At 44.6% G+C, this 13,033-nt stretch overlaps 1 pseudogene; it reads left to right on the top strand.

Annotated features, from left to right (window-relative positions):
* Positions 1-10,727: 10,727 nt before the first annotated feature.
* LOC108491189 lies at positions 10,728-11,196 on the top strand (annotated as a pseudogene).
* Positions 11,197-13,033: the final 1,837 nt, after the last annotated feature.

Here is a 13,033-nt window from a genome sequence, read left to right on the forward strand (position 1 = left end):
GTTTCTAGCCATTATATATATGCCGTCCCATGTCAGAGACCAACAGGAAAGGGTCAAGGAACAGAAGAAAAGAAAAGGAAAAAAAACCTAGCCATTTAATTTTAAGGTAAAATTCTAATTATATACTACTGGCTCCAATTTAGTTAAGTGGACTATTTTAACAGTAAGGAGGGTGAAGATTTTCATGAATCTAACTACAAATAGAGGAAAAATGAGTTTTAGGGTTAGCAACAAGTACTTTCTACTCTGCCTAATAAAATTATACATGCATGTTTCTTATGACTGGACAAGTTCATTTCCAGTAATATGCCTTAGCAAAACTCACATCATTAGACAGAAAAAAGCACAGCAGAGACCCAAAAGTTCAGTGCCTTGCTACAATGGGAGGAAGATAACCCACACCTACTATGCCCTCCAAGGCTCAGGGACTTTTGTGGAAGAGGTTGGCAGAAAGAACATAAGAGCGAGAGGAATGGGTGGAGTGTTAACAGGAAGTGTCCTCCAACCACTATGCAGCAGGCTATAGTCACACCTATTTCACACACACATCAAGGAGTCGAGGGAGGAGTCAGTTATCCTTCCCACCCAATCAGTCCACTTTAGCTGCATGTGGGTGAGGGGCAAAGAATATATATATCCTGCTTCCAGCTTGAGATAGAGGCTCGGGTTCCCTCTGTGTGCTGACCCTGAGGAAATGCCTCCCAGAAGACTTCAGAGTGATGCTGGTCTCTTGTTACTTACAGCTGATTTTCCAGCCCCAGCTAACCAGCATCAATTGTTCCAGTAAAGCAAAGGTTTTACTTCAGGTTCTGGTCTCTTCTTAATCACAGCTGATTCTTCAGCCCCAGCCGACCAGAGCCCACAGATTCTCAATCCAAAATCTCACACAAACAGCCCTGATAGTCTCTGCTTCCCTTTGAAGCTTCACAAGCCAGGCCTCCATCGTCTACAACTCTTTCAGCATAACTGTTCCAAGCTCCACTGCAACAAACTCTGAGCACGCAATGGCTTTTCCAGCCCAAAGTTCCAAACACTTCCACAGTCCTCCCCAAAACACCAGGGTCAGGTCTGTCACAGCAATATCCCACTCTCTGGTACCAATTACTGTCCTAGTTTGTTTCTTCATTGCTGTGCAAAACACTCTGACCTGTGGGGTCTCTCCCTTTCCTCACGTGTCGTTGGCCACCGGCCCACGAGGACAAAGGAGCAGAAGCGACGAACGAGGTCAGGATGGCCAATGACGGAAGAAAGCCCTTCTGGGGAGGCAGGTTCAATGATACAAACAGCTCCAGACTCAGTGAAACAGCTCTCTTTATTCAGTGTGAGTTACGGAAATATAGTGTGGAGGCAGTAGCCAATGCTTCAGCTGATAGGTGCTCATAGTATGCTTTATTTACATGTGGCAGTGGGCTCCTATCATCCGACTATGGGGCAATGCCTAATTATCATATAGAAAAAACCTGGGGGTAGTTTTTACTCCAGGCAACTATGCCAAAGGTCATGTTAAATGAGGCCAAGCATCCGTGCTTGGCGGCACTTTCCAGGTAAGTCAGGCAGGAAGTTCCTGCTGAGAAAGGAGCCAACCTTAATAGCAGGGTTCCCCAACACTGACCAACACCAACTTGGGGAGAAAAGGGTTTATTCAGCTTACATCTCCCGGGTTGCAGTTCATCAGGGAGTCCAAGATAGAAACTCAGGGCAGGAACCTGGAGGCAGAGCTGGAGCACAGGCCATGGAGGAATGTTGCTTACTGGCTTGCTCCCCTGGCCCCTGCTCAGCTTGCTTTCTTATCCAACACAGGCCCACCTGCCCAGGGGTGGCACCACCCACAGTGGGCTGGGCCCTCCCACATCACTCAACAATCAAGAAAATGCCCCACAGACATGGCCATAGGCCAGTCCAATGGAGGCAATTCCCCAATTGAGGCTCCCTCAACCCAAGTGTGTCAAGTTGACACTAAAGCTATCCAGCACATTCATATATATATATATATATATGGCAGTATCAAGCTAGTTACCACTGTAGGAAATGAGACCTCTTGGAGACTGCATAGAATTTACCCAATTTAGTGTGTCAAGGCCCATTGTTGTGGGCACGGGCCCTCTGGCCCTTCTGTGGGAGCACTCCTACCATCAGAGGAGGACACTAAGCAGAGAGTAATGGGGTCAGAGGAGCAGTCTTTACCTGAAGCTGAGCTGTTTGCCCTTTGACTCTCCAATACAGTCAGGTCAAGAAGAGCCAAGAACAGACGGGCGAGTACATAGGAAGGGAGTCAGAGCACTGAGGTGAACAAGCTGATAAAAGCTTGAGATATCCTAAATTACTAAGGGACATGGCAGAAGAGTGAATAATTGGGAGGAGGTACAAGCTGAAAAGGCCATTTTTTGTTGATGAAGGCATATTAAAACCTAAGATTGTATGATACAGATCAGTGGGGTCACTGTTTATGAACTTTCCAGATTGTAAACAATAACATCTCAATTTTAGGGGAATAGGGTTTCATGTATCTCAGACTGGGCTTGAACTTGCTATGTTGCCAAAGATACCTTTAATTCCTGTTCCTCCTGCCTCCACCTCCCAAGTGCTGGGACTACAGGAGTGTGCCACCATACATGAATTATGTGGTGTTGGAGATCCAGTCCAGAACTTTGTATATTCTAGGCAAGCACTCTACCAGCTAGCTGTGTCCCCAGCCCAGTAAAAATTACCCTATGGGCTGTCCTCCCAGCCCAAGGCTTTCCCTCTATTCCTTTGCATTAACCTACCCTACAAATTATATGACAATATGGGTTGCAGCACTTTCCCTGAAATTAAAAAGCCCTTCACCTGGCATGGTGACTAAGGCCTGTAATCCTACCACTAGGAAAGCTGAAAAGACTGCCACGACTTTGAGGCCAACCTGGACTATAGAAGAGGCTCTATCTCCAAAAATGAAACAAAGACACAAAAATGCGCTTAGCTCTGGTCCAGCAGACATTTTCCAACTGCTGTCTAACCCACTGCTGACCCTTAGGGAAGCTCGTCTGAGGATTTGAACTTTTCCTTTTCTGGCTAGCATCTGTAATCCTTCATAAACCCCTTATTTCAGGAATCCTTTGGTCTCTAGAGTTTTGGTTTAACGATGCCCATGACTGACACACAGACTTACCATTGGGACAAGTCTCTGTACAAGTCTCAGTCCTATATGGTGGTCTGTAGGGTCCAAGAAAGTGAAAATAGAAACCTCAGTGGCATCACTGTTACCACACTTTCCATTGGCTCAAGCCTCTTTGGGGCCTCATACATTCAAGGAATGCTGACCACTTCCTGATGATATTTGGCTAAAAGAATTTGCCCATGTTTAAACAGAACTTTATGCTGTCTTATTTCTTACTGTGTTTATATTGGTAAATTGTGTTTTTCTGGGAATTACACAGAATTTTTTTTTTTTTTTGGTCTTTTTGAAACAGTCTCCTTGTAGCCCCAGCTGGCCTGGAGCTTACTATGTAAACCAGGCTGGCCTTCAGCTCAGAGAGATCTGCCTGCCTCTGCCTCCCAAGTATGGGGACTACAGGCATTCACTACCACGCCTGGCCACAGATAATGTTTTTGAATCGCCATAAGTTTCTGACAGCCACTTATCTGAAGGCCCACAGGGTCTCTAGTAGTAACCGCCTTTGATTTCTCACATTATTTGTGCTTCCTTTTTTCACCTTGAACAATATGGACAAGAGTATATCAATTTTGTTAACTTTTCCCTATAATTTAGCTTTGTTGATAATCTTTATTTGATATATTTGTTTTTAATTCAATTAATTGCCTTGATTCTTTCCCTTTGTTTCTTTAATATTCTATTTTCTACCATTTTTTCTTCTTTATTTTTTTCTTGAGAAAGGGTCTCATGTAGGTCAGGATGGCCTGAACTTACTATATGGCCTGAACTTACTGGCCTTGAACTCCTGACCATCCTATCTCCACCTCCCACGTGCTGAGATTACACCCCACCCAACTTTTTCTGACTTTTTTTTTTTAGCTCGCTCATTTTTAGCCTTTTTTTAAAAAATATACACATTACATTGCCTACAAAGCATACCCTTTTATTTTAATTTCCTCATTGATAATGGGTTATTTAGAAGTTTAGAGTTATATTTCTTAATTTCTAAGCATATGGGGATTTTTTATAGTTATCTTGCCTAATTAAAATTGGTTTGGTAACATCTTTTACATTTCAGTCTTTTGAAATTTGTTGAGGCTTTATGGCTTGGCATGTGCTCAGTTTTGTTAATGTGCCATATGTGCTTGAATCATATAATCCTTAGCTCATGATCTTAGCTTCAGAGCCCTAGACAAGGTTTTAGATCATCCCAGAATGCCATGGTAGGACAGTGGGAAGTATGGCAGTGAAGGGAAGGATCTTACCAAGCAAACTACCCCTGTGGGTAACAGCTTAATTCGCCAAGGAGCTCTGGGAGATAGTAGAGAACATTCCCACTCAACGGGTGAGGGGATTGCATCCCAACCCCCATCATTCCTTTGGTTGAAGACTATGCTAGGCTTTGATTTTTTTCCCCTACTACCTCCTGCTTTCCACATACTCAGGCAATATGAGCTGTAGCAGAGAAGGCGCTCAAGCTGAATGAGGCTGCCTGGCTTGCTGTCACCCATTGGGTTCACTGCACTGGTAGCTGCTATCATGGCTGCTAGGCCTTGCCACAGCTGCCACTGCCCTAGCCTGACACAGCTGCCATAGAGGTGGCCACCATCAACTTAACCACCTCGCCTGCCTTTCACTGCTGCCACCAGTCACCCTACCCCACCATGGCCACCACTGAAATCTTTGAAATCTTTCAAAGTGCCTGACTCGCTTCATAAAGAATTAGCCACATTCAATCAAGAAGGCCAACGAGAAGTGGTGGGCATGAAGGAATATTGGGAACAGTGGTGGAGGCAGGTGGTAATGTTGGGGGAGGAGATTTGCTGGCGCTGAAGTGGTTGCATAAACTGATAGTGTTTAGAATTCTAAGGAGGCAAAATATGTCAGTCAGTGGAGGGTGGGTGTGAGGAGGTGGGGCATGTTGACCAGGAAGCACGGCACACGTCTTGAGGAACCTCTGTTTCACCTTTGATGGCTTTTAAGCTGTAATTCTATGCTCACTATTAAACATACTCTGTGGAAAAACATAATCAATATAATAATGATAGTACTTGTCAGTACCGACTTCCAGTGGGTAAGCAAGTTAGTGCTGTCAAAAACTTTCAGGCAAGTAGGGCATGGTGGCACACACCTGTAATCCTAGCACTTGACAGGCCAAGGTAAAAGGATTACAGTAAATTTGAGGCTAGCAGGGCTACATAGCAAGACTCTGTTTCAAAAAACCAAAACAATACCTTTCAAAACAAGTGTGTGTAAATAGGAGCCGCTCTCTAAGGAAAATCAATCTGAAAGGAAGTATGCTGGCTTCTATCACACGGTGCTACTTCATAAAAGTCAGATGCACTCGTGCCAATTAAGTCATAATCTCTTGGAATAAGACACACATTTTTAAAATAAGAATTTAAAAATTAATTCAATATTATTTGGTTGACTGATTTTTGTAATACTAAATATTGAGCTGATTCTGAAGTCCCTAAAGACAGAATCTGGAAAGTCTGTAAGTGTCATAATGAGGCAGATTAGAGGGACTTGTCTCGAAACGGGGCACTGAGGCAGGGGTTAGGAACTGTTATGGCACTATTAAATCCTGGTGAGTTGCTGGTAATGTTGAGAAGACTTTATTGCAAGCACTCTTTTTAATGTTTTTCTTTTAAGTAACTAACATATTGGATCCAAGGAGATTTGACTCCCTAATTCACTGTTAGGCCCTTTGCTGGTACTCTGGCTGCCTTGAGTGAAGACCTACCAGCCAAGCAGCCTGCCCTCATGCCCTCATGCCAGCCTAATTACTTTAAAACCGCCACAGATTGACTGGAGAGACGGCTCAGTGGAAATGGCTCAGTGGTTAAGAGCACTGGTTGCTCTTGCAGAAGACCCAGTTTGGGTTTCCAGTACTTACATAGTGGCTGACAACCATCCAAAACTCCAGTGACGTTTTCCTCTGGCCTCCATAGGCCTTGCATGCACAGGTGCACTTATATGCAGGCAAAACACTCCACATAAAAAAAATAAATTAAACTCCACAGATGCCTTGAGGAATGTACACAGCAATCATAGGTGCTTGCTTACTGAGGTACCACTCCAGCTCCAGAAGGCACTGTTCCAGTCATGACTTTTTCAAATAGCTTCAACCAGACCATTTTGCCATCACAAGCCTGGGAGACCTCCAGAAGACTCTGATTGCCCTCCAGGTCTCACTCAGACCAGAGGGAGGAGCACTTCCTTTGGTGATTAGCACATAGTCCATCATGTCCATGGGGAATTCTGCCATGACTGGTACAAATGCAGTCTTTCATTGTATGAAACACGTCTGCCACACGCACCCTTTTCTGGCAATATAGGCGGTTGTTTGGTTCACTTTTCAAACTAGCTGGGCGATGCCCCTCTGTGCTTCCCTACTGTTGTTACGACGTTAGGCCTAATGAGAAGCTTCTATGTAGTAATCTTTCCTCATCTACTTTCAGTCTCCATTGAGAGCGGAGCAGGCTGGTAACAAGAAGAGAATGGTACAAGCAGCAGTGACAGCAGTGGCAGTAGTGATGGGAGGGCAGTCGAAGAGCTCCAGAACGCAGCTTGGGAGAGAGGGAGGGGGTAGGAGAAGAGAGCAGTGAGACGCAGTGGGGAGCCCAGGCCAAAGAAGAACAAAAGGCTGTGAAGAGCCAAGAAGAGAAAGTGGGTTCTGGTCGTTGGGTGCTGCCAAGCCTTACGGGCCAGTGGTCTCAGATACCCATGCCCAAGAGCTGTAACATTTGTTGCTGTAGGGCTGAGGGTGGTGACACTAGCAGGCACCGTTTGATGCTGTGTGTTGCTACTCATGGCTGCTGCAAGCTGAGGATTACAGTAGCTGCCATGTGCTGGGCCTGCTAGTGGTCAACGTCCAGAGAATAGGCTTCCAACTTGGGTGCATATGGCTATTTATTTATTTTTCCTCTTCTTTTTTAGGGTGTGTGTGGGGTGTTGAGCCAGAGTTTCATACTAGCCCAGCTGGCTTAGAACTTGCTATGTAACCCAGGATGGCCTTTAAAAAATGTATTTCATTTATTTTACTATTATTTTTATATTTTATTTATTATTTTTATTTTATGTGTATGTGTGTATTACCTGCAATACCCGCAATGCCCGCGGAAATCAGAAGAGGCTGTTGGATCCCCTAGAGTTATGGACAGTTGTTAGCTACCACGTGAGTGCTGGGATTTGAACCTGGGTCTTCTGCAAGAACTACCAGTGTTCTTAACCACTGAGCCATCTCTCCAGCTCTTATTTATTATTTTTCATTTTATGTATATGAATGTATTGCTTGCATGTAGGTAGGTGCACCAGTGTCATGCAATGTTCAAGGAGGTCAGAAGGGGTGTTGGATCCCCTGGAACTGGAGTTATGGATGGTTGTTAGCCACCATGTGGGTTCTGGGAATCAAACTCGGGTCTTCTGCAAGAGCACTGGCTAGTGCCCTTAACTGCTGAGCCATCTCTCCAGCCCCCAGGATGACATTTAAGTGACATCAGTTCTAACCTTCCAAGTGCTGGGAATACAGGTGTGAGCCAACACATCCAACTAATTTCTGGCTCCTAAATCCTGGAAAATCAAACCCCTTTAGCTTTGAGGGTTTGGAGCTTTATGCCTCTGGGTATGCCAGTCCAGCCCCCTAGGCCTTGGATACTCAAGGACTTGGAACTGTCAGCACTCAAAAGGCTTCTCCTTGCTTGCCTGTGACTCTTAGACCCAGGTAGAAAAAAACCCCAGTCAGCTATACTAACAATAATAGTATTTTTTTTTTTAACTTAATGAGACCTAACCAATGAGGTAGTGACCTATAAGACAAGGTCATACCCAAATAGTATGGATGCTTTCTGATGGGCCAAACATCAGTGGCCACATGGTGGGCCAGGTCAGCTGGGGTTAAGGAAAGACCGAAAAGTGGTAAGCAACAGCAAAAACACAAGGATGTGGTTATCCTTCTACAACAGGGACCGCCCCCCCCCCCCGCAACTCCAGACTCCTGTGCTCAGAGCTCTGGATGCAGTCCCTGCAGCAGCTCTTGCTGAACAGTGTGAATGGACAGTTCCCAGGCCAACCTCACACCTCCCTAAGGAAGCTGTTAAAAATACGTCAACTGTGATATAGCAGCACAAGGTGCTGATGAAGAAAAAGGAACACACAGATGAGAAGGATGAAGAGACAGAACAACTTCCAAGATCTGTTCAGCAGATCTGAAGCCCCGAGGAGCTAGGCCAGAAGAGCATGAATATTCCTGAGATACAAAAGTATGAAGCTTGTCAGAAGAATGTAAACCCAACAGGACTAACTAAAATAGATATCATCTTTATTTAATAGGAAAACAACAATGAAACTGGCTGTGGTGGCAGGATACCTGGAAGGCTGAGGCAGGAGGATTGTGAGTTTGAGGCCAATCTGGGCTACACAGTGAGATCTAAAATCCAGGGCTGGGATGTAGTTCAGTAGGTAGAATGTTTACCTAGCATGCATGAAGTCCTGGGTTCAATCCCCAGCACCATATAAACCAAGCATGGTGGTGCATGCTTATAATACCAGCACTTGGGAGATGATGGCACAAGGATCAGAAGTTCAAGGTCATCTTTGGCTACATAGGGAGTCTGAGGTAAGCTCAGGATACATGAAAGCCTTATTTTTTTTTTTTTAAAAAAAGCATTTCCTTTCCAGGCATATCTCTAAACTGCCTGACATCTTCAAGAAGTCCTTCTTCTCCTTTATGTAGTAGCAAGCTGAGAAATCTATGTTCAGTGCTTTTGTTGAAAGAATATTTAGCTTGATGTCATCATGTTGGCTTGAGAGCAGGAAGAAGTGCACTGTGACGTGTGACTGACAGAAGCAAAGCTGCCAGTTAAAGTGAATCTTTCTTTTTAACTTAAAAAAAAAATACTTTTGCTGGGTGTGGTGGCACATGCCTTTAATCCCAGCACTCAGGAGGCAGAGGCAGGTGGATCTCTGTGAGTTCAAAGCCAGCGTGATCTACACAGTGAGTTCCAGGACAGCTGGGGCTACAGGGAGACCCTGTCTCAAAAAGACCAAAAAAAAAAAAAACCTTTTTGGGAATTTCATACATGCATATAAGGTGTTTGATAAAGTCCACACCCACTCCCTCCCTCCAACTCCTCCCATATCTCCCCAACCTAAACACCTTCGAGTTCTTTCTTTCTTTCTTTCTTTCTTTCTTTCTTTCTTTCTTTCTCTTTTTCTTTCCTTCCCTTCCCTCCCTCCCTCCCTCCCTCCCTTCCTTCCTTTTTCTTTTTTTCTTTTTTAATGGGGCTTGGTCATCCTGTACCCCAGGCCAGGCTGGACGCGTGGGTGCCTCCTCTCTCTCTTCTAACCTTTTCCCTGCTGAGTCATCTTGTCACTGTGGTAATGGTTGCTGGTTTCTTTACTTTGTCTGTCCTCCATCATTCCCTGCTCCCATTGCCTTTCTGTGTACTTCTAGCCTAGAAACTGGCTACTTTTCTTTGGGGTATTTTTATCCTAACTGCCTAGCCAATTCCTACCTCCTATTCATATCACACCATCCCCTGAAGAGGTTACCCAAATTGCCAATAGGGAATCGGGATACAGACTGCTCTGGCTTCTTCCAAGCTGCAGGGTCCTGTAACTGTGGTAAGTCACCTGTCCTCTTGTTCAGGGAGGCCATGGAGACCCCACTAGATGGACCTGAAGGAGTGTCCTGTCTACAAAGAGGAGGGTCAACACAGAGGAAACATTGGAAGCCAGCCATGGTCAAGCAGGTCCTTTGACTGATCTTCACATAAGACAGAACTGGTAAAAGAAAGGAGCCAGGGGCTCCTCCCAAGCCCATGTGACCCCCGAGGAACAGATCCTCAAACGACTTTAAGAGTAAAAATAAATTGGTTTATTTGGGCCAACTGTACGGTCTTAAACACCCAAAAGGAAAGTATAACCAAAGATTAAAGTGATCAGTATATTTCTTTAAGAGTTCAAGGGATTACACTTCTCAGACATTAGGCTTAAGTCCATATAAAATGTTATTTAGACAATATTTCTCATTGATGATTTTGTTTCTAATCACAAAGTGATGCTCAGATGTAAGACTTCAAATCTTGGTCTGCAATATTGTAGCGCCCATCTGTAGCTAAGGGAGACAACCAGCTATTGTTCTAAAATAATGACTAAATTTGTTTTCTCCCCTTATCTAGAAGCCTTTGAGAGGGAATTGACACTGATTCTAGCCACTCTAACAGCTATCAAAGTGCCTGAAAATAAATCCTGAATCCATCATTCTCACGTCCAGCCTTGGCAGACAAAAGAAAAATGAGGAGGAGCCAGGATGCTTTAGGAAGCTCTTTTTAAGAAATTCCAATGAACTCTGATATGAACGTTTGAAATCTGCCCTGTTCTGACTTTTTTCTAGTTCCCTGTCTAGAACTTGTAATGCTAACTACTCTTGCCCTTACTTCTCCTTCACATCTCCTAGGTACCAGTCAGGACTTTCTTTTCTCCCTGCAGTTAAGAGTTATGTAATTTGGGAGTCTTTTAGATAGACCCACTGAAGGGGTACCCCAAAGTGAATCTTATGGGATGAATAAAAACAAATTTCATGGCCAAGATGGCACCAAAAACGAAGAAGGAAGCTCCTGCCCCTCCCAAAGCCAAAAGCAAAGCAAAGTCATTTAAAGCCAAGAAGGCAGTGTTGAAAGGCATACACAGCCACTAAAAGAAGATCCGCACATCACCCACTTTCCAGTGGCCCAAGATCCTGTGACTCTGGGGGCAGCCCAAATACTCTTGCAAGAGCACCCCCAGGAGAAACAAGCTTGGCCACTACACCATCATCAAGTGCCCCCTGACCACTGAGTCAGGCAGGAAGAAGACAAAAGACAACAACACATGTGTGTTCAGTGTGGATGACAAGGCCAACAAGCACCAGATCAAACAGGCTGTGAAGAAACTCTACGACACTGACGTGGCCAAAGTCAATAACCCTGATCAGACCTGATGGAGAGGAGAAGGCCTATATTTGACTGGCTCCCGATAACAATGCTTTGGATAGTGCCAACAAAGTAAGCTTCCTTTGACAAAGTCAGCACCACCCCTTATGTGTAAATGATGCATTTGCTACTGACCAAAGCTTGACTAGTCAGTTGGCTGAATCCCTGTTCTTAAAAGCCAGCCCTACTTCCCCCAGTTTGCTTTTTTTTTTTTTTTTTTTTTTGGTGTTTTTGATACAGAGATCCTCCTGCCTCTGCCTCCTGAGTGCTGCCTCCTGAGTGCTGGGGTCAAAGGAGTGTGCCACCACGCCTGGCCTGGTGATTGGGGCTGAAGAGATTGGCTCAGCAGTTAAGAGCACTGGCTGCTCTTGCAGAGGACCAAGGTTCAGTTTCCAGAACCCACATTGCAACCATCTATAACTCCAGTTCCAGGGGATCCAATGCCTCCTTCAGGCCTCCTTGGGCATTGCATGACACACGTGTACTTACATACATGCAGGCAATACATTCATATACCTAAACATAATAAATAAAATATTTTTAAAAATTTATTTGTACAAGTGTTTTGATGGCTGGTATATTTGCTGGTGTGTGTGTGTGTGTGTGTGTGTGTGTGTGTGTGTGTGTAGTGCCTGTGAAGGCTGAAAGAAGGTGACAGAGCCAGAGCCACCATGTGGGTGCTGGACATTGAACCCAGGTCCTCTGGAATTAGCAAGTGCTCTGAAAGCCATCCTGAGTTACCTCTCCAGTCCCTGCCATGTCTTTTTCAACACACACAGCCCTACATTCTTTTTGTATATTGTACAGTATGAGCTGTTTGGTTATTTCTTTCCTTAATCCAATTATATGAATTCTTCCACTTGTTAATAAAACCACATCATGTGGTCTTTGTTTTTTTAATGATGTCTGGGTCATGCTGACACAGTCTTATTTGCATTCTAATTTCACTCTTTGGGCCCTCACAAAACATGGTCATGACGCTTGCAGTGTCAAACAATATAGTTAACCCACAGTCAGAGACAAACTGTTGACATAGAAGTATAATATAGTTGAGTTGAACAGTGTGTCACATCATTCAGAATGTCACCAACGGATAATGCCATATTTTGACTCTCAGTGCATGGCCCTGGAGAAAAGCAGTCACAGTGACTTATGGAAGGTAGTGAACTTCTAAAATTTAATCTCCATTCAGACTTCCCTATGGAAATCCACACTTGGACATCAACTGCTCACCTAGCATGTCCCTTCTGGTGTCTTAAAGGATCTCAGTCTTACTGTGTTGAGAAGTTCTGCAAAGATTCCTCCATCAGCTTTTCCTGAGGCAGGCAGGTCCATTCTTTCAGCTGCTCAGGTCAAAGATTTCAAAGTCTTCAGGGGCATCTGACCACATTACCCTCTCATATTCATCACCAGTGTTCCACCTGTAAAATATACCCACAGTCCAGCTACTTCTATCTCCTTATCACCTGGTCCAGATGAGCCACCACCATCATCTCTTGAGCATCTGCTGCCGCAGCCTTCCTGTCACCCACTTTCTACTTGTCCTAACTTTCCTAGCTGTCCTTGATGCAATAGCCAGAGCTCTCTTTTTTAAGATGTAAGTCAGAATATATACTACTTCTCCACCTACAGGTATGCAAAGGAAAAAATATCCCATATTGATTGGGCCAGTGCGATGGCTCAGTAAGTAAAAGGGCTTGTTGTGCCTTTGACCTGAGTTCAGTCCCCAAAACCTACAGTAAAAGGAGAGAACCAGTAATCAAGAATATTCCCCCACAGGCCGATCTGCTCAAGGCAATCCCCCAATTGAATTTCCCTCGTCCCAAGTGTGTCAAGTTGATAACCAAGAGTAGCCGTCACAGAGGGCCCAGGCCACCATGGGCAGCACTGTTTCTTAGGCAGATGGTCCTGGGCAATATATATA

The sequence above is a fragment of the Nannospalax galili genome, unplaced genomic scaffold, assembly GCF_000622305.1.
Source record: "Nannospalax galili isolate Female #2095 unplaced genomic scaffold, S.galili_v1.0 scaffold1941, whole genome shotgun sequence".
NCBI lineage: Eukaryota > Metazoa > Chordata > Mammalia > Rodentia > Spalacidae > Nannospalax > Nannospalax galili.